General features: G+C 39.7%; 1 long non-coding RNA gene across 1 annotated transcript in view; it reads left to right on the top strand.

Moving 5' to 3' along the window:
- Window positions 1-15,907, top strand: part of LOC145944201 (uncharacterized) — a 65,128-nt gene extending 49,221 nt beyond the window's left edge. Inside the window, exon 6 of the long non-coding RNA XR_014426636.1 lies at window positions 15,725-15,907. This is a non-coding gene — a long non-coding RNA (uncharacterized LOC145944201). The remainder of the gene's footprint in view (window positions 1-15,724) is intronic.
- The last annotated feature ends 9,471 nt before the right edge of the window (window positions 15,908-25,378 follow it).

Here is a 25,378-nt window from a genome sequence, read left to right as displayed (position 1 = left end):
CGAGATGCGATGCGAGGACGTTCACGTCATCCATGTGGGCGCATCGGACTGGACCGCAAATTTTGGGCGTACGTCGTCGTCGCACCATCAAGAAAAGGGATGGTGCGCGGCACGGAAGGGAGGATAGGAGATCGGTTCGGCAATTCAGAGCCCGTGCGAAATGTTGTCAGGCAATTTTCTTGGCCAGTGCCTCCGAATGCCGCAGATTTCCATCTAGGTCCGTCCTCAGTGCCGACGCGTACCGGTGTGTATTGGCGGTGGGTAAATACACCCTTTTCCATCCCCCTGAAAGCGGACGCTCGTCGTCCTTCTCTCTCCGCCTGGTCCATCATCCGTGTATCTCCCCGCGTAGCCCCTTGGCGTCTCCTCGCCGCGCCAACCACAACTGTGATTATAATTCGCAGCTCTGACAGAGCCACCCGCTCTCTCTCTCTCTTCGTCCTCTACTGCCCACCTTCCCTTCCGGCCCCCTTCTCGTATCCCACGATCCACCCCATTCACGGCGCTGGACCGGGGTTCGGACGTTGTGTAAAGGATTATGCACGCGGATTTAACTGATGAATCACATTGTCGTCTTGATTCGCGGTGGCGTTAATTTTCGATGCCGCGCCGCAATGCGCGTCGACAACCGTTCTTGCTCTCAAACAATCCACGCGTGAACATGCTCGGATATAAAGAGCGCGCTTTATGCATTCGTCGCATGAGTATTACTCGTTTGTGATAGAAAGTCGAGAAAGTTTTGAACACAATATTTATAGTTACCCGATTAAAATTAGAAAATGTATTAAGCGGTATCTGAATTTTATTATTTTTAATGCAGAACATCAAAAATTGATTGAAACGTAGGAATTATACTAATGTACTTCCTTAATTAATTTTTTTATTAATATATACGTATATGTCATATATATTACAAAATATAATTATCATTGAATTTTCATTCGCTCATTGAAGTAGACAATGTTTTGTCATCAACGCGAGGTCGTTTATTATCTCATTCGAAAAAACGTTTGAAAAATGATTAATATCAATAATAAATCAGCCACTACGTCGCACAATCCACGACAAATCAGCGGTATCAATTAGTCAAACGACTGCTGACGCGTTTACAGAAAACTCGTCTCACTTAATGCGCCGTAATAAGTATCCCGTGATTGCTGGATGTTGATTTGTCGCCTACGACAGCGATCATTCATCGCGGACGTTTCTTCGGGAGAGACGAGGCGGTTTCCATCGCGCTGGCTCGGATTTCGAGATTTTCCCCTCCGCAATAGTGTACAAAGCCATACCATCGACAGCCATCGGACAAACTGTTTCCATTCGTTCGGAAACGTTTCTAATCTGCCAACACAGCGGATCAATGAGCGCCGGGCCGAATTAACCGCTTCCCGTTTCGACAGACCGCGATACAGCGGGGCTTATTAATTTTGCCAATAACGCCGCGCGGAGGGTGCCTTCTCTCTCGGCACAGATGGTGTATCACGAGTCAATATACTTTTCCGCCACGAAACCCTCGCTCTGCGGGAACACGTGACGGGTTCTGAATTTTCGTTACGACCGCTAATCATATCTTTGACCTGTGCTTGTCGCATATGCTTATTCGCTTGATGACGAAAAGGATGCTGAAAAGAAATGAGCTAAAATAATATATGACAAAAAATATTATAAGAATATTTTATGGGCTATTTATATACGGGTTGAAGTATATAATATAACAGATTATCTTTTGTAATAAAATTTTAGAATTCTTGTGAGAAGGATTAATCGTGATTTTTAATTTTAATGATTTAATGATTTATTGGAGACGCCAGCATTGGTACCAAAATTATTTCTATTCTTATTCTATATTTTATTATATAAAGATATCTGTTACACACAATTTGATTATTATTAGTTCTGCTACTGTCTTTTGCCACGTGTAATTAATTGACACGTAATGTTCTATCATCATCATTTTATGCTATATTTCGCGGAATGTATTGCGAGACGGCATCTCTCTCTCGTAAAACAATATTATTCCATGCCCGACGTTCATTCTTCTCAAGGGTTACCGGGATCGTTGCAAATCTATATTTCACTTAAATACGGTGGACCGTCCGCTCACGTACTTATACGACATGCGATGTACCCGAACTCGTCCAAGTAAACGACGACGACGACGACGACGACGACGACGACGACGACGACGATGAGCAGAAGGAGGAGAAAGAAAAAAAAGAAGATGACACAAAGAAGAAGAAGAAGAAGACGATGAAAGGGAATACTGGAGAACTGGAGGGAGGAGAGTCACGAAGGTGGGAGAGAAAACCGATGCTCCTGCCAGAGTCAGGACACGATCGTGGACCATGGACCCATGGAGAGAGGAGAATAAAGTAACCTCTCCGTACGCGCGCATGTATGTGCCTCTATATACGAAGCGAAAGAGAAAGAGGAGGATATAAAGAGGTACCGCGTGTAAGTGAGAGAGGAAACGAAGAGAGAGTTGCGGCGGCGGCGAAGGTAAAGGGAAACGGTGGAGGAAGATGAAAAAGAGACAGAGATAACGAAGCTGCGCGACAGGGCGAGACAGAGATGAGAGATGAGAAAAGAGGAGAGAGAGTGGGAGAGGGAGAGAGAGAGAGAGAGAGAGAGGACAACTCCCTCTTCCTCGGGTTGTGAACTCCGAACGCCGGCGATATCTCGACCAATCAAATCACGCCGCGGGCTCCGCCTTTTATCATTATTTTACTTGTTTTCCCTTTACTTCACCCTCATTGGATGACATTCCCCGGGCCATATCACGGGACAAAAAAAAGGTACCCGCTCCCAGAAGAGGACTCCATGCTTCCTCTCGGCATCTGGTGTCCTCCGGTACCCTCCTGGTACCTCTACCTTGGTCCAGCAAACGCCTCCTCCAAGGGGAATTTCTCTCTCGTCGCATTGCTTGCGGGGGACTCGCTCGCTGTCTGTCCTTTGCACGGGCAAAGCTTAACTGTGGGACTTGTACGCGATACTATGAAACTCCGACGGCGTAATGGTTTGACTTTGTGCCCTCGAAACCTGAGCCAAAAGCGAGTTCATAAATTATTATGCTGAGCGACTCACCTTTGACTTTGATAAGTTTAAGAGGTCACAGTAGTAGTTGCGTTTGTGTAATAAAATACATGAAAAATCCCGATCTTGACAAATCAGAGAGAGAACGAAAGAGAGAAAAAAACATCTCTATATTAATTTAAAAAAAAAAAATACGAAGAAATATTTTTCAATGCATCAAGATGTTGAAGATAATTATTTGTCATTATTTTTTAAATTACTTTTTTACTGTTTTAGTATATTTATTTAGTTATTTATATCTCTAGATTTTTATATAATAATACAATACTCCTTATGTAATAAAACACATCTATTTTCTCTTCGATTAAATCAATGATTTGTAATCATGGGATTCTCTCTTTCTTGGAGAAAGCTAGCGATTACTCCGAATAATGGAGGACTTGGCTGAAAAATCGGTTTGATTCGTGAGCTCGTGAGCGATCGTGATGAGAGAATCGACAATGAGAATCGCGACTATCGCGGTAGCCGCGGGTGAGTTCGTATCGATTCGTCCAGTGCGTCAGGGATGTGATTGACGAGATTCTCTCGTCAAGGATTACGCGGTTCGTTGGTCGAGACTGACGGTTTTGGGACATGAATACGTAGACAAATATATATATATAGGTACAACTCGAGCTATACATATATTTGCCAACTCACGAAATCTCAAAATCGTCCCGAGCGGGCCACACATCTGCAACTTTTGTTAGGACGAAATATTATAGAATATCGATAAATCGGAGCAAATAACTTTGAATTCGCTCGATAGTTTCGTTAAATTTGCTGATGATAGTATTAAAGCACGAAATCGATGTCATCGGCATTTATTCTTTATTTATCGATTTTGTAATTTAAATCTTATCTATATCTTATTGAAAATGTAATACTGTAAAAATTATTTCAATTATCTAGCCTGAAATAATTTTTCGTTCTCGTTGAAGAAACTATAATGAAAAAATTAATTTTTCTAGATAAAACATTAAATAATTTGAACTTTTGTATTAAGTGAATAATAATGGGAACAGTATGAAAAGAAGGGCTTGTTATTATAGTTCGGGTCCAGAGATTCGTACTACTGATGACACGATAATTTATCACACATTGTAGTACGGGTTATCACGCATATATAGGTACTTGTTTATATTGCGAAATCAGATATATATCACGCTGGATTATCACATTTATTCGTCAATCAATGTCGCTAATGGCTGCTAATATTGCAATTAATAATACTTGATAACATATGCATCTTTTTTCTTTCTGTTAAAATTGTACTATCTTTTTTATCCATATTTTTTTATTAAAAATTATAATATTGTTTATGTAATTTTTTATTCTAAAATATTGTGAAAGTTTAGCAAAATTTCTCTGAATTATAATTATCGTTTTATATCGATAATTTTGTATAACATTGAAATAATCAGCTAGAATTCTGGAGACGCGAACGAAATAATTTAGTTTAAGATATCTTTCGTTTCAACGCACAATTTATATATTATATCTATTGGCGATAGCGCATTGTCGAGGCGAGCGATGCATTCCGACAGGAATTTCGAAATTTTTCCGGCAGACACTTCGATCGGTGTGTTTCCCGTGGCAGGCGGATAGCGATTTGTTCGAAAAGCAATATAGCGGGTTATCACCGTTGTGGAGGAGTACGAGGCGACGAAGGAGGCGGATGAGCGCGCGGGACGAGCATGGGGACCCCCGAAAGGGGGAAGGCACGAGGGGTGCCCTTTTCCTGAAATTTGCATGAGGTATTAAAGCGCGGTGGCTGCGTTCACCAGCGGAGCTCCTGTTTGCCGACACCGAGTGCGGAGGATCAAAGGCCCTCTGCCAGGCTTACGTCTCTCTTCCCTTCGGGAATGAGTGATGGCGAGGCAGAGAGAGAGAGAGAGAGAGAGAGAGAGAGAGAGAGAGAGAGAGAGAGAGAGAGAGAGAGAGAGAGAGAGAGAGAGAGAGAGAGAAAAAGTAGGCAAAGAGAGAGAGAGAGATGAGAATCAAGAGACAGTCCGAAATAGAGCAAAGGGATTCGCTGTCGGCTTTTGACGTCTCTCTAGGCAAGAGAGAATTCGAATCTCATACGACAGCCAACTTTAGATCTTGAATATCGCGGCCTTTGTCGTTAAATCGTCGATCGTACGCCTGATTTCCTTCCCCATCGCGAGATTTCAGCTATGTTACAACTGTGTCGTCGGAGATTCGAAGAGATGCATCACCAACTTCGCCATTCATGTTTGCCTTCGTCGGAGACAATTTCATTCTTTCCGTGAAATTTTCTCATTCATTAACAATTGGATTTTAGAGCGAAGCTATTAAATGCGTTTCAGTAAATCCGGGAAAACGATATTTTCGTACTTTTTGTTTGGGATTTATAAATAATAAAGATAGATAAAATCGGTCTTGTTAGAATAATAAACTTTGCTTTTTTATTGCTCGATATTATATAGTATTAATTTTTGTTTATTAAAATATGCTGAATATCGTGAGATTATTTTTTATTTAGGTCATAAGTGTTCCAAAAGTAATGGTTCAAAAGTTGTTCAAAATGTTCAAAAAGTAACTTTAGAGATAAAAGGTTCCCCTATAAATTCTCTGCTTTTAATTACATCTCAGCGATTTCACGCGCGATAATATTAGTGGCGAATAGAAAAAAGCGGATATAATTAACTCGTTAGCGAATTAATTGAGTCTTCTGATTCGTGTTCCGTTATTAATTCGCGGCATGAGGAAAAAAAATATGAGCGCCGACAACGAATCCTTGGACGGTGGGCAAATGATATTCCGAGAATGTTAACGTGTGTAATCGCATCGTGTCCCGTAAAACGTTAGCTATACTAGTGATATATGCCGACGAGCGCACGCATCGCATAAGTAAGGAAGGCCTTGGGCCGATTCGATGACTATAACGGATGAACTAGACCCACGAAGAAGCCTATACTCGCTTCTTCTATTCTCCAAAATAGAAATTTCGGCGATCAGACGTTAACGTAATTAATCTTCTTAAAGAAGAATTTGTCAAAGATTATTTTTCAGAATTAAAGATTATCTTCAGAATAGAAAGATTATCTTTCTTAGTATATAAAGCAAAAAACGATGCAGTTTAATTTTCTGAAACCTCAAGTATTAGCATAATGTAAAATTTATATAGGATCTTTATTTTACTTTTAGTAATCTACAGAAACGTTTCATCTTATATAATATTACATAATATATAATATATAATATTTTAATATATATATATATATATATATAATTTAAATATAATTTTTTGTAACAGAGATAATACTTCTGCTAAAGAAATGGTTTGTGAAATCTACAAACGCTGTTAGTAAAATTGACATTTTTGCAACAATTATTAATTTTGACTAATGGTTCAATTTTAATATATAATACATTAAACCATTAGTTAAAATTAATGATTGTTGCAAAAATGTCAATTTTATTAATTGTGTTTGTAGATTTCACAAAAGATTTCTTTAGCAGGAGTATTAAACCATTAGTTAAAATTAATGATTGTTACAAAAATGTCAATTTTATATTAATTGCGATTGTAGATTTCACAAAAGATTTCTTTAGCAGGAGTATTAAACCATTAGTTAAAATTAATGATTGTTGCAAAAATGTCAATTTTATTAATTGCGTTTGTAGATTTCACAAGATATTTCTTTAGCAGGAGTATCACATTTGTTGGAAAAAATTATTATTAATATATAAATTGAATTTCTTTGCATCAAATTCATATCCCCTGGAAATAATTAATTGTCTGTTAGAATTTGCGGACGTAGATGAAGTTAGCGTCTCCTTCTTCCGGCATGCCCGGCGGAATGATTCACGAGGCGTAGGATCGCGGCGGCGCGGCAGCGTTCCTCGCGACAGCCGGGCGGGTGCCAAACCGCATTTTAGGCGAGCTATCCGCGGAATGCCTTAGCTTCCAGCCCAGCTGGGCAGGGGTAAGGGTATATAAGGGATATCATTCCGTCGTTTCGTCCTGTCGGCCGGCAGGCAGGCATTTCTGGCTAGCTGGACATGTTCCGCGCGCGGGAAGGGGAATGCAAAAAGGTCGCGGCCCGCGCGGGCCGGGCCGCCGCGTTTTACAAATTATTCAATTAGCCCCGCGAATTAAGGTATGCATATTCATCGCTCTCTGATACGCGTATGCGCGCTTCCTGCGAAACACACACGCGCACACATTTATTATACCCGTGGTGGTGGTGCGGGCGGTCTCGGACTCCACCCCGGACGACCGGCCGCCGCCGTCGACGTCACAGCGCATAAACAATTCGGACTCGTGCATCCGCGCGTTAGACGCTCTAACGAACTCGCAGCTGCATCCGAAATGCATCCGTTTTACCAGCGATGCGCGTGAAGGGATGGAGGAGGGTACGGACCGGCCGCCCGCGGTATATTTCTCCGTGTGTCCGCGATGCAGTTGCGCGTTGGAATATACATATATAGGTATATATGTGTGATCGCTCTGTATCACGCTGATCTCCATGCAACTCGGTTCGTTTTTCGAGCTGGCTTGTTCGCGAAAGAGACTGGGAAGAGGGATTGAGAAAAGATTTATACGGTATATATAGCGTTATTTTTTTCTCCTTTTTCCGGGGGATCCTCCCTGGATGAATCTTCCTTCCTTGCTGCTGTTCATGTCGTTAAATCGATATCATCTTCCTCGATATGTTCACAAGGACCGCTATTTAGCATTGAATTTTTGAAAAATATGGATAAAGTATAATTTTGTGGTCATTGTGATGTTTCTTCAGTAAGAAAAAAGTTTCAATTGTGCAATAACAATTTTTAGTCTTCCAAAAATTCAGTATTTTTTATTTTATATAATGATATAAATTGATAATAATTTTTCTATTTGTTTATTTTTTTAATCAAAAGAAAACTTAAGCCTACTATAATGGTGTAAATTGATAATAATTTTGTATATTTTTATTTTTAATAATAAAGGGAAAGATATGTAACTATACATATTCTCTTTTCTCTCGAGCACATATGGTATATATGACTTTCAATTCAATTGCTCGCATGTCAAATCTGCTTTATGCGATTCAATATGTCACTGTTTCAATCTGCGCGCAGTTCGTCTCTCAGGCGTGTAACGGAATCGCGTTCTGCGTATTAATGTCGCACGCGTCGCTCCGTCGCGTGATAACCGAGCGAAACGTAAAGACAGAAAATTAATTGGCGCCGGTAGGCGCGCGCGGACCCGATATGCGGTATATATCTCTTGTATTATTATTTCTTCCGGTAGATAAAACCGCACCACAGGCACCGGGAGGGTGTGTATCGCTGCGACGGCGCGCGGCGCAGCGAAATAAAATATCGTTATACGTAAAATAGGCGCGCGCGTGCGGGGCGGAGTCACGGGTCGGGGGTTGCGTTTAAAACAACGCTCGAGAAATGCACATTTTAATCGTATCACTAATAGCCCGACGTTTATAAGCCTCGGTGTGTCTCATGAATACGCATGTTCCTCCCGGTGACAACGGTACAAAATTAATGAACGCCAGAATACTCCGCACCTCGGCGAACCTCCCGGACGTTCCGCTGGCGGACTTTTTCCGCCCGCGAACGGGACCGCCCTGTACATTCCGCCGCTGCCCTTTTCCAAATCATTTTCCCTCGAGACTCTTTTTTTTCTTTTCTTCTTCTCTCTCTTGTATTAAGCGTTTCCGCTACGCCTCGATGTTTCGTGATGAATCGCCGCGAAATCTGTCCGCAAACATTTCTTTCGTCGCTGTTTAATAAATGGCCGATAAATCAACCGAATATGTAAATAAACAAAAGATTTATACACCATTTTATTTACGCTGATAAGTCGTTAGACCTTGACATGCACGGGACTTTGTCAATATCACGTTGCTAGGTTTGTATACACAAATCATTGCAAAGAGATGTATTAGCACTTGACTCTATAATTTATTATAGTATCATGTATATTTTGTATATTCATGCGAAAGAATTGTGTAAAAATTTATGACTTGAGTATATAAAAGAGAATCATCAGTTATTTAATTATGCAGAGATTAGAATTTCTAACTGGTGTGTTAAATCGTGTAGATTCATTTTGGCAAATAATAAGAAAGCGGCGTGCATATGAAGGCAAATCAAATGCATATTTATGCTCTCGTTAACTCGATGATTCCGATGAATGATGCGCGTATAAACGCGTGTATAAGAGAAAAGGAGCTGTATATCGTCGCGTCGTCGAAGTAAGTATACAACAAGGATCGCGTTTGTCGGAATAGAAATTTACATTATACAACTTGCAGGCGCGGATTATGCGCGCACCGAGCGTGTCTACGTAAATACGTCGGATATAATAATTCTGATAATTGATACCTGCGTAAATGTTTCGCATGTAATTAACGGCTTAACGGCGGTATAGTTAATAAGCGTTCGAATGGCGAAAATTTATAGAGCGTGCGTAGGTACATAAGTTTTGTTTCAACGTTAAGAAATTATCTGCATACGCTAATTAATCGCGCGCGTGATTAGTAGACGCCCATAAACTGCTAATGCTAATACTCTTACCTTATCGGTGCCTCTCTCTCTCTTATTCACGCGGTAGACGTCGATTAAGTCGCTTTAAAATTCGTGAGATCGAGAGTGTAAATCAGATTTTAAATTACCCCAGGGAGTTCTCGATTAATTTCATTCAACAATTTTGACATTAACATATCGAGTCACTCAAATTTATCAGCCTCCTAATGATACTCCGTTTCGGATGTGTTACGAATTCATTTACGGAATGGATTAAGTCATTATTTCTGGTTATGCTAACGCGCGAGATCTTTTTTCGACCATTTTCATCGGTAAATTAGTATTCGGTGTAAAACTTGCCTACAACGTTTTTTAATTAGATACGGATCTCTTCCTTTCTTTTAAGATTACACTATACGTTGCAAGTAAGCGATTAGATTATAAAATCATGCTCTCTCTCTTTTCTGTTTTATGCAACTTGCGGAATTAAATGAGATGACAAATAAACGACTGATCTCAAATAGAGAAACAAAAGTTTCCTCGCGTCTTCCCGCAATACGTAACTCGTATCTTTCGTGCTTGTTTAATATTAGGCGCGTAAGTACATAAAATAGTTACATAAAATAGGAAATATCGGTAGGGCTTACTGCCGGATTATGCCGATGGCAACGGCTTTATTGCGCGACACTCTTCGGAAGAAAAGAAAAAAATACAGGAAGACCAGAGGCCTCGAGGTCGGCAGATGTCCAGGATGTCGCTATTATAAGTGCCTACGCACATCGCGCGGAAACGATTCCCCATTATGTATAAATACGATACATATATACGAACTTCGATGTCGCCAAAAATGCGGATGCCATCCGTAAGAAGCAGCTGGGAAACGAAAACCCGCGTGGATTATCTTGACGAGCCTGTTTCGCTGGAGATCTATACTATTATATGGAATCTCATCGATTATTAACGAGCATATATGTATATATACGAAAAAATACTTATCACAAGTTTCTGGTATAATGAAAATTTAATTTGGATATCTGGAAGTGTTAAATAAATAATAAAATAGCGAGTGATAATTTCATTCAAACAAATATCGAGATTGTTAGATAGAATTTAGCGAGAGCAATATTTTATTTGTATCCGAAAGCAAAAACACTTTGATACAAATATATATCATGTTATTTTCTCGTGAAAATAATTCAACGTCCAGTTACGTGAGTCGTCACAAGTAGTTAGCGAGTGCGCGATGCTAAGCGCAAAAGTTAACGATCTCTATGGATCGTTGGCGGGTAACTTTTTTTTTTCCGCGGAAGAAAGAAAAGCGCGGTCGAAAGGGCTGTGGAGAGAACAAGACTAAAGGCTAGGCGAGGTATTTCCAGCAAGAAGCACCGCGATTAGAGCGATTACGGACTGCGGCATGCGTGTGGAACGGTTCCATATATCTAGCCAAGCCTTGCGCAACCTGCGCCCGGTCTCGGTCTCAATTAACGCAATTACTCGCTCCCTCGTCTAATTACCTATCAAACGGAATTATTATTGCGCGCGAGCGCCGGTGGTCGTCTCTAATGAACGTTATTAATTGCTTTTTGATTTTTCAAACAAGTTCAAACACGTCGCATATATGTATTATCAACAAATTACTCCCACGTTACGCGCCTTTCTGTTCTCAAGACATCGCCATCGAATTACTTTTTATCCTTTTTTGGGTATGTGCATATAAGAAAAAATACTTGGGAAAATTTTTGACAAGATTCTAGTATAATGAAAATTTAATTTGGATAGCTATAAATGTTATAAATATTAGTAAATAATAGAATAACAAGTGATAATTTCATCAAAATGGAGATATTGTGCGTTTAAATGTTCCTCCAAGCACGAAATCGTGAAAAATAATTGTTAAAAAAATAATTAACATTGTGCTCGAAAGAAGCGACGATAATTTGATCACTGAGAATGAAAAACACGTTGCTTTGAGATATCCGAGCAGCAGGTGATATCGAGCTGAAGAGCCGTAAAATTCCGAAAGCGAGACGAGAGTGACGCTGGCCAAATAACAGTCGGGGTGTCCCGTCACGGACGGCTTTTAAGGCACACGGCCGTTTCCCCCTAATTTCTTATCTGCCGGGGCCAATTTGATAGATCGGCGATAGAGAAGTAGCCTTCTATAAAACGAGAGAGGCAACCTGCGAGCCACGGCGGACAGGTGCACCGTGTCAGGATGCATATCCAGCCGGGAGAAATCAAGAGAAAGAAAGAGAGAAAAATACCGACGCACCTGACCGACGCGGTTGTGTCTCTATCATCAGCCTGCGCGCGATTTTCCTCGCGTAAAAGCGCGAGATACTTTCACAAATCACGAGATAATTACGGCTCTGCATGATGCACGCGCGTTATTGCGCATCACGTACCTACATATATATACCCGCATGAAATCGAAATTCCGACGGTTATTAGACTACACGCAGAAAACACAAGACAATTAATTGAACTATTAATTATGTCGTTGTTGCCGCAATTATCCTTATCCTTTCACTATCGTTAGCACATGGCAGAATTATCGATATCACGAATTTACGATAACGAGTGTCTCTCCCCAGGTGTGCATTCCTGATTAATTTTATATGATTTTAATTAAGTGGCTATTAGAATGTCAACATGCGATACATATTGTGTGTGATATAATAAATTTTATACTGTAAGAATCTTAAGCGACATATGAATATTGATTTTATCATTTTTCTTGTAAATTTAATTCTCTTCCAATCACTTTTTTTTTCATCGGCGAAGCTCGTTAATATTTTTGCGTTTTATTTATCATTATTAAAAAATAATTTAATCTTAACAGTAAAAATATTCCTAGAAAAATTACATTCTTTTTACAGCAATCTTCTGTATAAAAATTTATGGTTATTGTCGTCGATTAGTTATTAATTTCGAAGAGCATATTTTCGGCGTTTCGTATACATATACTTTTGATATTTGGGTTGAATCACCGCGATGCAAGAAACTTGCTCGCTCTCTGTTAATACGTGCAGCACGGCACACGGTTTTTGAGCGAGCGTGACTTCCACGTTCCCACGAGACGTAGACTCCGACTTTTGTCCCATGATCGGGCAAAGCGAACGAGCTAGCGAGCATCCTCCGACGAGTCCCGGACGTTCGCGCACGCACTCATGACGGACGGACGGACGACGGGCACGTACACCAGAAACGTACACGTGTATGGTACAGTCCGAACCGCGAATAAGTCCTCTTCTTTACGAGAGAACGATAGCGCAAAAGCTTTAGAAAAATTAGGAAGAAAGAAAGACATAGATCTAATTTATACTCTGAATCTCTATGTTTTCGTACCTTTATTTTTTTATTAAAATATACGTGTAATAGAATAATAAATTTGATTATAGAGGGAAGCTAAAAAAAATCATTGATATAATTATAAGTATCACTGTGATCTACCTCGGATAAAACGATTTAAGCAGCAAAGGCTCCGGAATATCCTTGCTCCAATTCTGCAAAAATTGAACCCGCAAAAGATCGCGAAGTTGCTTTGCGGCAGGTAATATTTTCGACCAGGTGCTTATCTAAATATTTCCGTGATTTAAAGCGCGATTGAGGTCTCATGCGGCCACACGCGAGACACGATAGTCCCGGGACTATTTGTGAGAGCGACTGTATATGCACACACGTGATAATACACACGCGAGCGTATAAAAGATTCAGCTTTACGTATGGCGGTACGTGATACCAGGGTTCTACGTGGGTGCTGGACGTTTTACGGCTTTCGGTGGTCTCGGCGAGGAGCGAGGAGTTTCGCGATGTCTCTTTTACGAGACGGACCCCGGATGAGTTTGATTCCACGATGAGTATCTTATCTCGCGCGGCGACCCGAGTTTTATGAAACTTTCGTCTGGTGCGTTTCCGCGACGCGGTTACGGACTCGCTTGAGAAATTGGCGCAAGGGAGACGTAATTAAGACGCTCTTTTGCGCTAATATTATATTAAATACCCAACATTATTTGTTATCTCAATGGGAAAAGCGTGAAAGAAATACGAGAATGCTTTCTATTTTTTCTCGCGATTATAAATCATTCTTGTATGAGGCCAATTAAAGGAGGCGCGGCTCTTAGATTTTAGCAGTGCGTAACCGGAACGCTACGCACGTAACGTATGCGCCGTTAAATTAGAAGAAATCGAGAGATATAATTATTAGCACACGGAAGGATAGCCGATATAATCGTAAGAGAGTCTCTCAACTGATACAAGATACAAGATGGAAAGGATGTTATTTTAGGTCTACGGTGTATGTGTTACGATGTGTATCGATTTCCATTATATGTATGTTTGCCGTGATTGCGACCAGAAACGCAACATTGATAAATTATTCAGAAATTCAGCTTATCCACATATATTTAATTAATATATTCAATTAATAAGGCCAATCTCACGATTGTTGTCATCGCGTTCTTATTTTGTTAATTAATTAAAGTTTGTACAGAATATATGAGATGTCATCCCCCGCTTTCTCTCATGTGGATAAATCCGTGCAAGTTGAGAGAAAATAGGCAATTAAATCGAAACATTGTATAATTAAATCTTGAGCAATATATCTCTATATATAAGCGATAATTTTAGCCTTTTTATGATGTTTTTTTATCAATGCGGGTTCTTCGAATAGACAATTTCGATTTGTGCCAAATCTTAAAGGCGTTAAATTGAACCCGCGGCTGCGGGTATTTCGTTTATCTGCGCAACAAAAAAAAAACTTCAGATATCTTATTGATTTTTCTTTTTTTTTTATATACGGGGGATGGACGCGTAACGCCGCAGTCTGACCGCAAGCTCGTTACGCCTGTCGGAAGTATATATAAATCAACCGCAAAGTTATTCCGCCGTGCTGTCGAGAAACTCCCCGTAGGGCGCCTCGCTGGAAACTGCTACCACCTTCTCGTCCAGGATATCATTTGCGCAGATACATAAGTCTTTATTACGTCCTTTACGTTTCGCATGGTTGTACCATAAACGATTTATAATAAAAATCGTATAAATGACAGTAACATGGAAATAACGTGGCAGTTTATCATTAATTTCGATATAAAAATAAAATACAATCATTCTTTTCGGTTCATTTTGTATCCGTCGGACTCGAGTTTTCCGAGATGTCTTCTTTTATTTCAAAAATTTTATTTCGTTAAAAAATGAATGATGCTACATTATTTTCTTTAATGAGAATCCATATGATTTATCGCTCTGCCACGTCATGGAATTTTGCAGTAATTGTATTTTACGGTCACTTTTAAGGGCACATATATATTGAAGTTTTAACTGTATTTTCCTTCGATTATCTCTCGCCCAGGCCGTGTACTGCACGCACGTACACGGGCGTATTATATAGGGAGATATGAGCGGGCAATAGCGGTGCCCTCATAACACCCTGAGAATTTAATTGTAAGGTTGCCGCGCGCGAACAGGTTGCGTTTTCTCGATAACAAAGACGTAAGTAATGATAACGTGGTAATGATCCCTCCCCTCTCTTCAGTACTCCGCTGGTACAGTTATCCGTAACGGGGAAAACGATTTCCTAGCTAATAAAATCACAAGAGAGATAAAAGACCGCCGTGTGTGTATGCGGTTGTAATAAGCCCGGCCTACTCGTAATACGTAATTACCGATCCGTCGAGATATCTGATAATCGTTATGGTATAATTGGCGCACTGGTAGCAATAACATTTCTCCGATAATTTTCCGTCGTCGTCTTCTCACGGAGAAACCGCTCGAGGAGTATCCGGAGTTTTAATTTTCCTTTGACAGGATTAACTTTTTTTTCTTCACCGATGGATCATGCATATTCTGCTAATTTTTTACGATCTATCATGAAAAGTAAATATATAATATACATAGTATAGGTGTGTGTGTGAAGCTGGCGTCTGATTTCTGAAAACTCATAAATAATTAAGAGTTCTAGCTTTATTTTCAATAATTCTAGAGTTCTTGATAGTTTAAACAAATAATTCTGGCCATTAAAGCATACTGAGACGCCAGCTTCACTTTGTCCTATGGCATTTTCCTTATCAGTAATTACTTACATATTTATATCATGTAGGTTATAATGCAAAAAATAATAAAATTGCTCTAATATACATATGTATTTTATTTGTTACAGGTAGCATCGCTGATCAGCTGCGCGCGCGAGTTGACTGCGAGATGCTCGAGTGTCGAACGGACGTTGATTCGTGCGATTATAGTCTTCGTATCGTTTTTTCTCATTGCAAGTGCAATACGCGAAATACGCGTGTGTCTCACGCGTCGCGTCGGGAGTGCCGTATAAAGTTTCGCGTATCGGGATCGGGAGTGCCGTGTAAAGTGTCGGGCGATCGTAATTATTTGCGTTTTCGCGAGTGCTACGAAGGACCATGAGAGGAGGAGGAGGCCCAGGGAGGCATCGGGCGACATCGGGGCAACTGTGAGGTATGCAGAATAAAAATAAAAAAATACACACACACACACACATGTATATGTATATACATAATTTGAATATTTTGTTTTCAGATCTTGCTGTGTATTACAACTCTGCACATATCGGTGAGTGAGAAATTGTTCATTATTTTGTAACATTTCTATATAGCGGTGTATGAAGCGCTCATTTCGTGAAAACATAAATAATTAAGAGTTCTGACTTTACTTTTAATAGTTCTAGAGTTCTTGATAATTTAAACAAATAGTTCTGGCCAGTCTTTTTTCGAAAATGTCTTTGAACAAACTGAGACGCTAACTTCACGCAGCGTCTGATTTTGTCTTACGGCATTTTCCTTATCAGTAATTATCAAGATTAAAAAATTTATAGTTTAAACTATCAAGAACTCTAGAGCTATTGAAGATAAAGCCAGAGCTTTTAATTATTTATGAGTTTTTACGAAATGAGACGCTAGCTTTACATACACATAATATAGTAAGATTAGGTGTGTATTATTGCGAGCACGTGAAAGGGCGAAAACTTAGAAAAGTCGAGTTTCGAGTAAACCCGGAATCGTAGGATAATCCGAGATGATCGCCTAATAGCTTTAGGAAAGAATCGACTGGGGACGACTACTTTAAATTACCATAAGCCCCAACTCTCCCCGGTTAACGAGCGGAAGAGACGAGACCCCAAAAGTGTTGCAATACTAGCCATCGCGAAGTAAGGGGAATGACGAAGATCAAGCGATGATTTTTGTACTATATTTTTTTATATCATATCTTCAATTTAATATCAGCATTTTTTTGCTGCATTTAAATCATGATACATATAAAGAATCAAGAAAATATTTTGATATGTATACGGGTTTTTAAATAGATTTTTATGAACTCTCGTATGCATTTTTAATAAAAATATTTAAAAATATGTCAGAGTCTAGAGGAAAGAAAGAAGGTTCCCTTTTTTTCTTGATATTTCTTTTATATATCTTCGTCAGTCTCTCGTCACGTTTCACGAAACAACTTTAGGTCCATCGTTAGAAGATGCTTAACAAGATAGTAGATGCTCAGACACAGGATGCTCTACTCCTTGACTATCAATGACTCAGTTATGCAGATATATACATAGTATTTATATACATTAAGTTTTTTATGCTAAATAATTATCATGTCATTATGACATTAAACCACTTTAAAAGACGAGTATTAAAAATATACGCGGATCTGAATTGTTTAGCTGTAATAAAACATGTCTCAATATTATTCTTCTTATTTATATGATTGAAAAGTACTGCGAAATTAAATCTCGTTAGCGTCGATGCGTTTAATATTGAGAAAATATTAAGAGTTAAATTAACATAGAAAACAAAACGCAGGCGACATTGCGTAGACGGAGACGACGTTTTGCGGCGGGTAGCAATCTCGAGAAGGACTGTAAAACAGTGAATGAAAAGACCAACTCGAAGATTTGTAGTGCCACCGGTTTTCGTCTCGCAGTCCTCTTCATGGCTGACGTATATGTTATTCGGAGAAGTGTCTTCCTCTCGCGAGGGGGCAAAAGGGGGGGGGGAAGGACAGAAGAGTACACTCGTAGAATACCTAACGACTTCGGGAACTTTGGGGCTGGCGAGGGGAATTCGGGGGTCAGGCCCCGGTGTAGAGAGAGGTCCCAAAAGTCGCGGCACGTCGACGAGGGCGAAAAGAGAAGCCGAGAGGGGCCCGCTCGAGCGAACCGTCGCGCGCACGGCGTTTTTTGCGTTTAACCTCCTCTCGTCTCGCCTTTTATTTGGGCCAGACGGGAATTCGGCTAAATGCATTGATTAAACTGCTGACATCGTTTGGACGGCCCGGTGGCCACCGCGTCTTCGCGGGCTCCCTTTTTGCCCCGCTCTCGTCGTCCGTTCTCCCTTTCATTTTTGTCCCGCCACTTTGGACCTCGAATCGTAACTCGTAACTTCACGACGCGTTTAGCGAGGTGAGCATTATATACGTCTACGAATGCTTCGGAATGAATTCGATCAAGGCGATGGAATTGCGTTGCGTTGATATAGTTGCATACTTGCCGGCGATTAACTTACGAGCAATTTCATCATTCATATATAGGAGACAAGTGCCGATAATATATATATATATATAATAAGAGAAAAGATAGAGGTATAATCTAAATGCAAATATTCAATTAATTATAAATTACGGACCGTAAAACTAAGTGACATCTACGTAAAAAAAATCTCTGTTTCCCGATACTCTGGCTTGTCGTTATGTTCGATTAGCATTTACGTACTATATTATGTTATCGATATTATCTTAATATACATACGAATTAATATCTGGTGTGTCGTTAATATTCCTGTAATACGACATAAATAAAACGGCTTGTTAAAATATGAACAGAACGCGAGTAATACACGGTTCGAGATTAAATTCACAGATAGTTTTGTCGCGTATTTCATCTTGCGATGCTAGAGTGATCGACTAATTCTAGAATAGCAGTAATTACAGAGTCAATCGGGCATAATAAATCATTCGCGGAGAATCGCATTAGCTAGATGCTGAGTAATGGGTATACATATGTCTTTGCTTGCAAATACATTTGAAACAAAAATTCAGCCAAAAATTGAACGACGAGTTTAGGCGCAAATTTTTTTTCTATGAAAAGAATCTTTTATAATCAGAGTTATTGATCAAATACGAAAAATACCGCAGAATCGCGACGATATGTATAGCAGAAATGAATACAGCCTTTTCACAGATTGTTCGGCGGACGAAGTAAGTTTGGCATGCATCGCTCGCTCCTTCGAGCAGCAAAGAGCCATCTATGGAATTACCCCGATGATTAATGGTACGGCTGGCTCGAGGCACCCTTCTACCTTGTTTTCCAACCCTACCCCCTTTGCTTCCCTGCTCTTCTCTGCATACTCCTCTCTCTCTCTCCGTCCTTTTCCTGAATGTCCGACCGCCTACGTCTGTTGCGGCCTCCGCCGACGTGCTACCAGCCACTGGCCCACCTTGGGCCCAACGGCTTCGGATCTCGCCGTGCACGAGCCGGCCGACGGACTGTTCGGTTACCGTGTAAAAAAGTGTACAATGTTAAACCCGCGCGTTGCCCGTGCCGACCGTATCTCATCTGTCCGTCTGTCTGTCCGTTCCTCTCTTCATTCTGCCTTCCCGATTTAATCTAGATTAAATATTTAGATTACTCTCTGTTACCGCAACCGTGAACTTCATTAAGATCTCGCTTGGCTCATCATTTTTGTATATTTAATTGGTGTGCGTTGCTGCTCGCGGATATTTAGCGCTATTTTACAAATTGCTTACAAGGAGGTAGTTTCTGCTCGTTTAAATTTTCAATAATTTAGCGTGCGAACAAAAATACACGATGCATATCCTTACTTCTATTTTTTATAATTTTCACATTTACAGTTATTTTTATTGCCATGGCCGTCATGTGTGTGAAATTAATTGTTTTTTTTTATAATACATTTGCGCCCTATTTCGCTTCTATCGATTTGACAGTTTTACATGCGATTTCACAGATGTTCAATTCGAGAATCGATTTTCAATCAATGTTTAATAGAACACACGAGGAATTTTGTTTTCGCGAAAATTGTTTTAGCCGAAAGATGAAATTATTGATGGCGCGAAGTTACTCGCCTTTTACGAAGTCGTAGCTGCTCGTAGCTGCTCGTCGCGAGCTAGAAAGAGAGAAATGCAGGAGGAAATCGTAGATACAAGTATAAAGAGACAGAAAAGAGAGAGTATACAGCGATATGACCTAGGGCAAAGTAGAGCGACGTCGAGGAGGAATCGGCGGATAAGATAGAGAGAGCGATATAAAGAAGGCGAATTCGGGATCGCATGTCGGGGAACAGTAAGACCTCCCAAACAACCCCGACGGAGGCATCTTCCCTGGGAATAGCAGTGATTCCGGGGAAATGTGCAATATCTTCCGTGATCGGGTATTATTACGTCGTGATTACGGGTTTTGATCTAGGCTAGAAGCGTCCACAGAGACCTTCCCCTTTCTTTCCTCCTATCCCGTTCTCCCCGCCAGCACTTGGTGCACACCGTCTCGCTGCCGATGTTCGCTGGCGATACAGCGTCGATGATGCGGCTATATAGGAACGAGCTGCTGAGGTAACGGTGAGAGGGAGGCCAAGGAGACGACGGATTGTCCTCGGCGACCGGTCGCCATCGTCGCCGTCACGTCGTCATGCGATTCGTGACGACCGCCACCGCGAATCGCCGTGGGAAGCTACGTAGCTTCCATTCCATAGTTCTCTCTCTCATCTTTTCTCTCATTGCCTCTTCTTCTTCATTGCAAGCGCGCACTCCGTGTCTTCCTCCCGATTACGGGCGACCGGGTAATGAACGATCTATGCCGCAATGCCGTTGCCTCTGCTGCTCTTTCCTCCTCCTCCTTCCGTCGTAAAAACGGCCGATCCGCTGCTCACGAGATCCGATCGAATCTAACTGTTTAGGATTGATGAGGGAGGCACGATCGAGACACACTTCAACTAGCGTCGCTTCATAATTGGAGTATGAACCGCACGTATTCCTCCCTGCTTCTCGAGACATTTTTTTAAAACTTTATAGAGTCATTGTCGATCTCGATTTTCTCCTGCAGCAGATGTAGAACTTTCGAATGAAGGTATAAGAAGTTATAAGAAAGGTATAAGAAATTGAATCCAAGATAAAAAAATTGTTTTTCTTTCATTATACGCTGCAGATAATATTGTTAAATTTCAAGTATACCGTGTTTCATACATCTATTTTTTTTTATTTGATCGAGATTAGAAAATATCAATTATAACACAAGGACGACTGCTATCACCGCGAGAAGTCGATATCCGCGAGTTTTTAATCGCGGCTTTTAATCGCGACGGCAGGAAGTGCATCCGTGGAAGAGGCGTATACAACGTAGAGAGCATTATAGTATATACCTAGGTATAGCTACAGCCGTTTTAGAGGTCCGTCGAGAGGTTTAATGACAAGCAGCACGCGATCACGCGTCGCATGTAGGTTCGCACTTTGGGACCCGAGATTGCCGAGGGAGACATTATAAAACCATGAGACAAAGGGTGGAACGAAGTTAAGTAGACGGTGCAGTTTGAGAGGAGCGGGGTGAGAAAGAGAAAGAGAGAATGAGGAAAGGGTGAGCCGCGGGGAGAAGTATACATCGGCCCGCATTGCGGAACGATGCGCAACAGCTGCACCTGACACGTCATTTGCGTGGAACGTGTATCAGCACCGACGACGGCTAATTATTATTCCACGTGCGCGAATGCATGCGCGTTCGTTCGTTCGTTCCTTCGTTTGTAAGTCGTTTTTCCCGGACGAGAGTCGCTCGTCCTCTCGTTACGACGTTACTCGCTCGTGACGGATATTTTTTTTTATATAGAAACTAGTACAGTAAACTTAATGAGAAATGGATTATATTCAGATTAAGATATTGCCACGTGTTTATAAATGCATGTTTTGAAATTCAAGATTAATTCAATGAATTTTCAATGAATCAATTAATTCAATCATAATTTTTTATCGCAAACCAATTATTCATCGTTGTGCATATACAATTGTAAATTGTTTTTGATAAATTTTTCCAGGTCTTTATCAAAAGATTTAAAAAATTACACATAACTTGTACATACGTTCAAACAAATGTTTCGCCTTTTTCTCTTTTCTTTTCAAATACATGCCTTATTGTTAGTCATTATTCGCATTGCTGCGCAGCATTAAATCCACATTGCATATCGCGATGCACTTCACAATGTTAAGTTATATCACGCATTACGCACTCCCTCATATTTACCTTCCATGTTTCGTAAAAATGCACGCTGCTGCAATAAATGTCACTTTTCCTTCCGTAACTATACTTCTGACGAGAAAGCTCAACGCGACAGGCGGCCATAAATATAAATGAATCTTGGCATTCTTATTCATCGTGTCATTTTCAGATTGATTAATTATATAATAACACTGTTTCGTCAAAGCGAGATTTGCGCGATGCAATATTTCATATATGATGACATAATTGTCCGAAGCGTCGTATTTTCAACAATACTTCCCTCTTAAGTCTTTTAATCAGCTTCATCGTCAGCATTGTTTTCGGAAAAAAAATGTTCGGAATTCACCGTCGAGGTGTAGGGATAGTAGTAATATAGTTATTTCGAATTTCTGTCGGCCAATCTGTTAATATTGCGCCTATTGTGTCCGCGTCCATCAAGGGACATCGAATCACCCCTAGGCATGAAATTAAACCGTCACCTACCTACGCGATCACGGTATTCGAGGTCTTCGGATGAAATTGTCCGTCTAATTTTATCACGACGGGCTTTAAAATGATGGAAGGTCTCTCCGGGATAAGCCCGGGCACGTGGGGCCAAAGGGGAGCCCCGTGGTTGGGCTTTAATAAAGAAGCTCGACGCGGCTGGTTCGCGACGGGAACTGTTGCCTGCATGGCGCGCGTCAACCGTACGAGGAAATACGTAAATCCTCGAAATCCTCCCGGGACGGCAAAACGAGTTTCAGGGACGATATTTGACTCGATAACTGGCATTTTACTTTTGCGCGGTTACGCGGATTACGACAGTTGGAAAATTAACGCTGTTAACGTGAAAAAATTGATTTGCATTGGGGAAAATTCTATTTCAATAGGAAATCATTAACTTCTTCCATTTATGAAGAAGAGAAAGATCTTTATTTATTTAAAATAATAAATCGAAAAGGTTTTGATATATGTATATATATTTAAATTTCTCTATACTTATTTTAATAAGAAGTATAGAAAAAGTTAAAAATAATATTTTATTGCACCTAATATATGTGCCTGGCTAGTCCTTTTCACATCTGAGTTTGTATTTTTATTCGTTTGATAAAATTATTACACAAGAATAAGCAGATTTTTAACGGGAAAAGTTGAGAAAATAGAATTGAAAATATTTGCTTATTCGTACTTAAGGATTGTAAGTATACATTTAAATATGAATCGTTGTCCTTGAAGAGAATAATTTGGAATTTAGATAGAAATGTTGTGCTTTTATATTTGTCTTGGTTTTAGTTTACGACATAACTACTTACGTCAATGATAATAGACTTTTATGTAACAAAGTACTATTTTTAAATATCAAACGTTCAATTTTAAATGCTAAACTTCGATAACGAGCGAATTTTAATGTTCTGTCTTTGAAGCACTTTGAGAAGATAACCGTAAAATATCGCTTCCATTTTATTCTTCGACAAGTATCGTATTTTAATTTAACGTTGTTCAACGCATCGCATTATAGTGCAATCCACGTGCGTAAACTGGTATCAGAGATATTCAAATTCACGCAGTCAGCAGTCATTTGGAAAACCACGTTATTGGAAAAAATTCTCAATACAAATTTTCAGAACGCAATAAAAAATTATATATAATTAAAAATTGAGTTATTACACGGAGAGATATTTCTCTTAGAATTTACCCTGAAAATCATGGTAGTCATGGGACAATATGATATGGAAAGAATTTTATAAGAATTTCTCTGATTAATATTTCTCACAATAAAAATAGTAATAGCTATCACAATAAAATATAAAACATGTTTGATTGATTTTACTAAACTGCAGGGTAAAATTACTCAAACATGTTTTATATTTTAACGTGTAGATATTATTATGTTTATTGTGATAATTATTAATCAGAGAAATTTTCAAAAAATTCTTTCCATACCATATTGTCCCACGATTACCATGATTTTCAGGGTAAATTCTAAGAGAAAATTCTCTCTGTGTACAATTAAAAAAACAAATATATTAATATATTTTTAAAGTTTAATAGAGCAGATTTAAATAAATCATGGTTTTTCAAACAATTTCATAACTTTTCAACATCTCTAATATTTGTTATTGAAATGAATCGCCACTATGTCTTTCGGAACATAGTTACATTCTTATTGCGCGAAGAAGATCTTATAATCTAGCTTACGATTTCTACAGATTCGTGGGCTTTATTGGCGAGCACGTTCTCGAGTAACCCGCGGAAGTCATTTGCCAGGCACACGATAGGTAATTAGCGCGCGAAACGCCGATCCGTCGAGATAGCGTGCGGCCTTCCTCTTACGCAAGAATCCGCGTCGTGCACGCAAAAAATTATCGACCATCCACCTTTATCTGTCAGCTGTATCGCGACCGATCAGCGGCGTTGTTGCGTTTACGCAGATAGATAGATAGGCAGTGTAATACAACGATTTGGAGTCGATTATATAAAAATGTCGCATGCAGTGCGATTGCGTTTTCCACAGAACATTGTGCTACGATGTCCAGGATGTCGCCGGTCAGCGTATTTTATCTATAAAATATCAATATCGATCTTTTTGTTAATTAATCAGCTTTTGGCTCAAACAAGTAATCCTTGCTAATGCATTTTTTTTTCCTTTTTTTTGCGCGAGGCACATCTCGTTTTCTATATAAAAGATATATTTTTAAACGTATGGTTATGATTATATATCTTTGTACATATTTTCATGAAATTTTATATATTTCCGCTATATCTATTTTAATGCGTGTATATATGACCGAAATTTATAAATTCCGAAAAGCATAATCGCCCCAAATCCTAGAGAACGAATTTGGATATTACGAGAATTGTGCAACAACAGAGAGAGAGAGAACGTCTGTAGGCATTGTCGGAAACGATTATTATCCGTGCTCGTAAGCGTAATTTCCGCTTTAACATTGCACGCGCTGCTTTTAAGGTTTAACGGTCATTATCCTTGCAATGCGGATTTTATCAAACATGCAAATTGGATCATAAACGGCTCTGCGTTGAAAGCGGAGCTCGCAGCAAAATTGCGGCATAGAATCTATATCGAAATATTGGTTTTCTACTTGTAAAATATATATATGCGCGAGGGATCGCACCAAGATGTCTATATGTTTCGTCAACTACTGTTTTTTAAATTGACGAAGAAAATATACAGATGCGAATATTATTTGAAGAATTAATCCAAATTAACTGACAAAAATATAGATAAAGAATTCTACTTATGTAGGTAAAAAATGCGATACATGGAATGACAAAAAGGATTTTTAATACCCTAGGTGTCGCATTAATGACATTTGAATTACAATGCAAAATTATCATTCTAATCCCGCGTCAAAGTGGAAATTGTAAAACGTGTAGTGTGGTTATAGCAATGAAAGGTCAGAACGATGCTGTAAACTGTAAAACGTGTAAAACCTGTATATAAAGAACCGCGTGATATACGTGGCGAATAAAAACATAAATTGTCGCGAGCGAGGGTAAAACGTTGTTTCGCCCGTTATGACTATAATTTGTCCGGAATTGCAATTGTAACGGTAAAGCCTCGACTTTAAGCCGACG

This window comes from Prenolepis imparis, unplaced genomic scaffold, assembly GCF_030444845.1.
Source record: "Prenolepis imparis isolate NDT839.2.m4 unplaced genomic scaffold, iyPreImpa1.0 SCAF_12, whole genome shotgun sequence".
Lineage (NCBI taxonomy): Eukaryota > Metazoa > Arthropoda > Insecta > Hymenoptera > Formicidae > Prenolepis > Prenolepis imparis.
The sequence above is the reverse complement of the archived record's forward strand: the minus strand, read 5'-3'. Positions and strand labels throughout refer to the sequence as shown.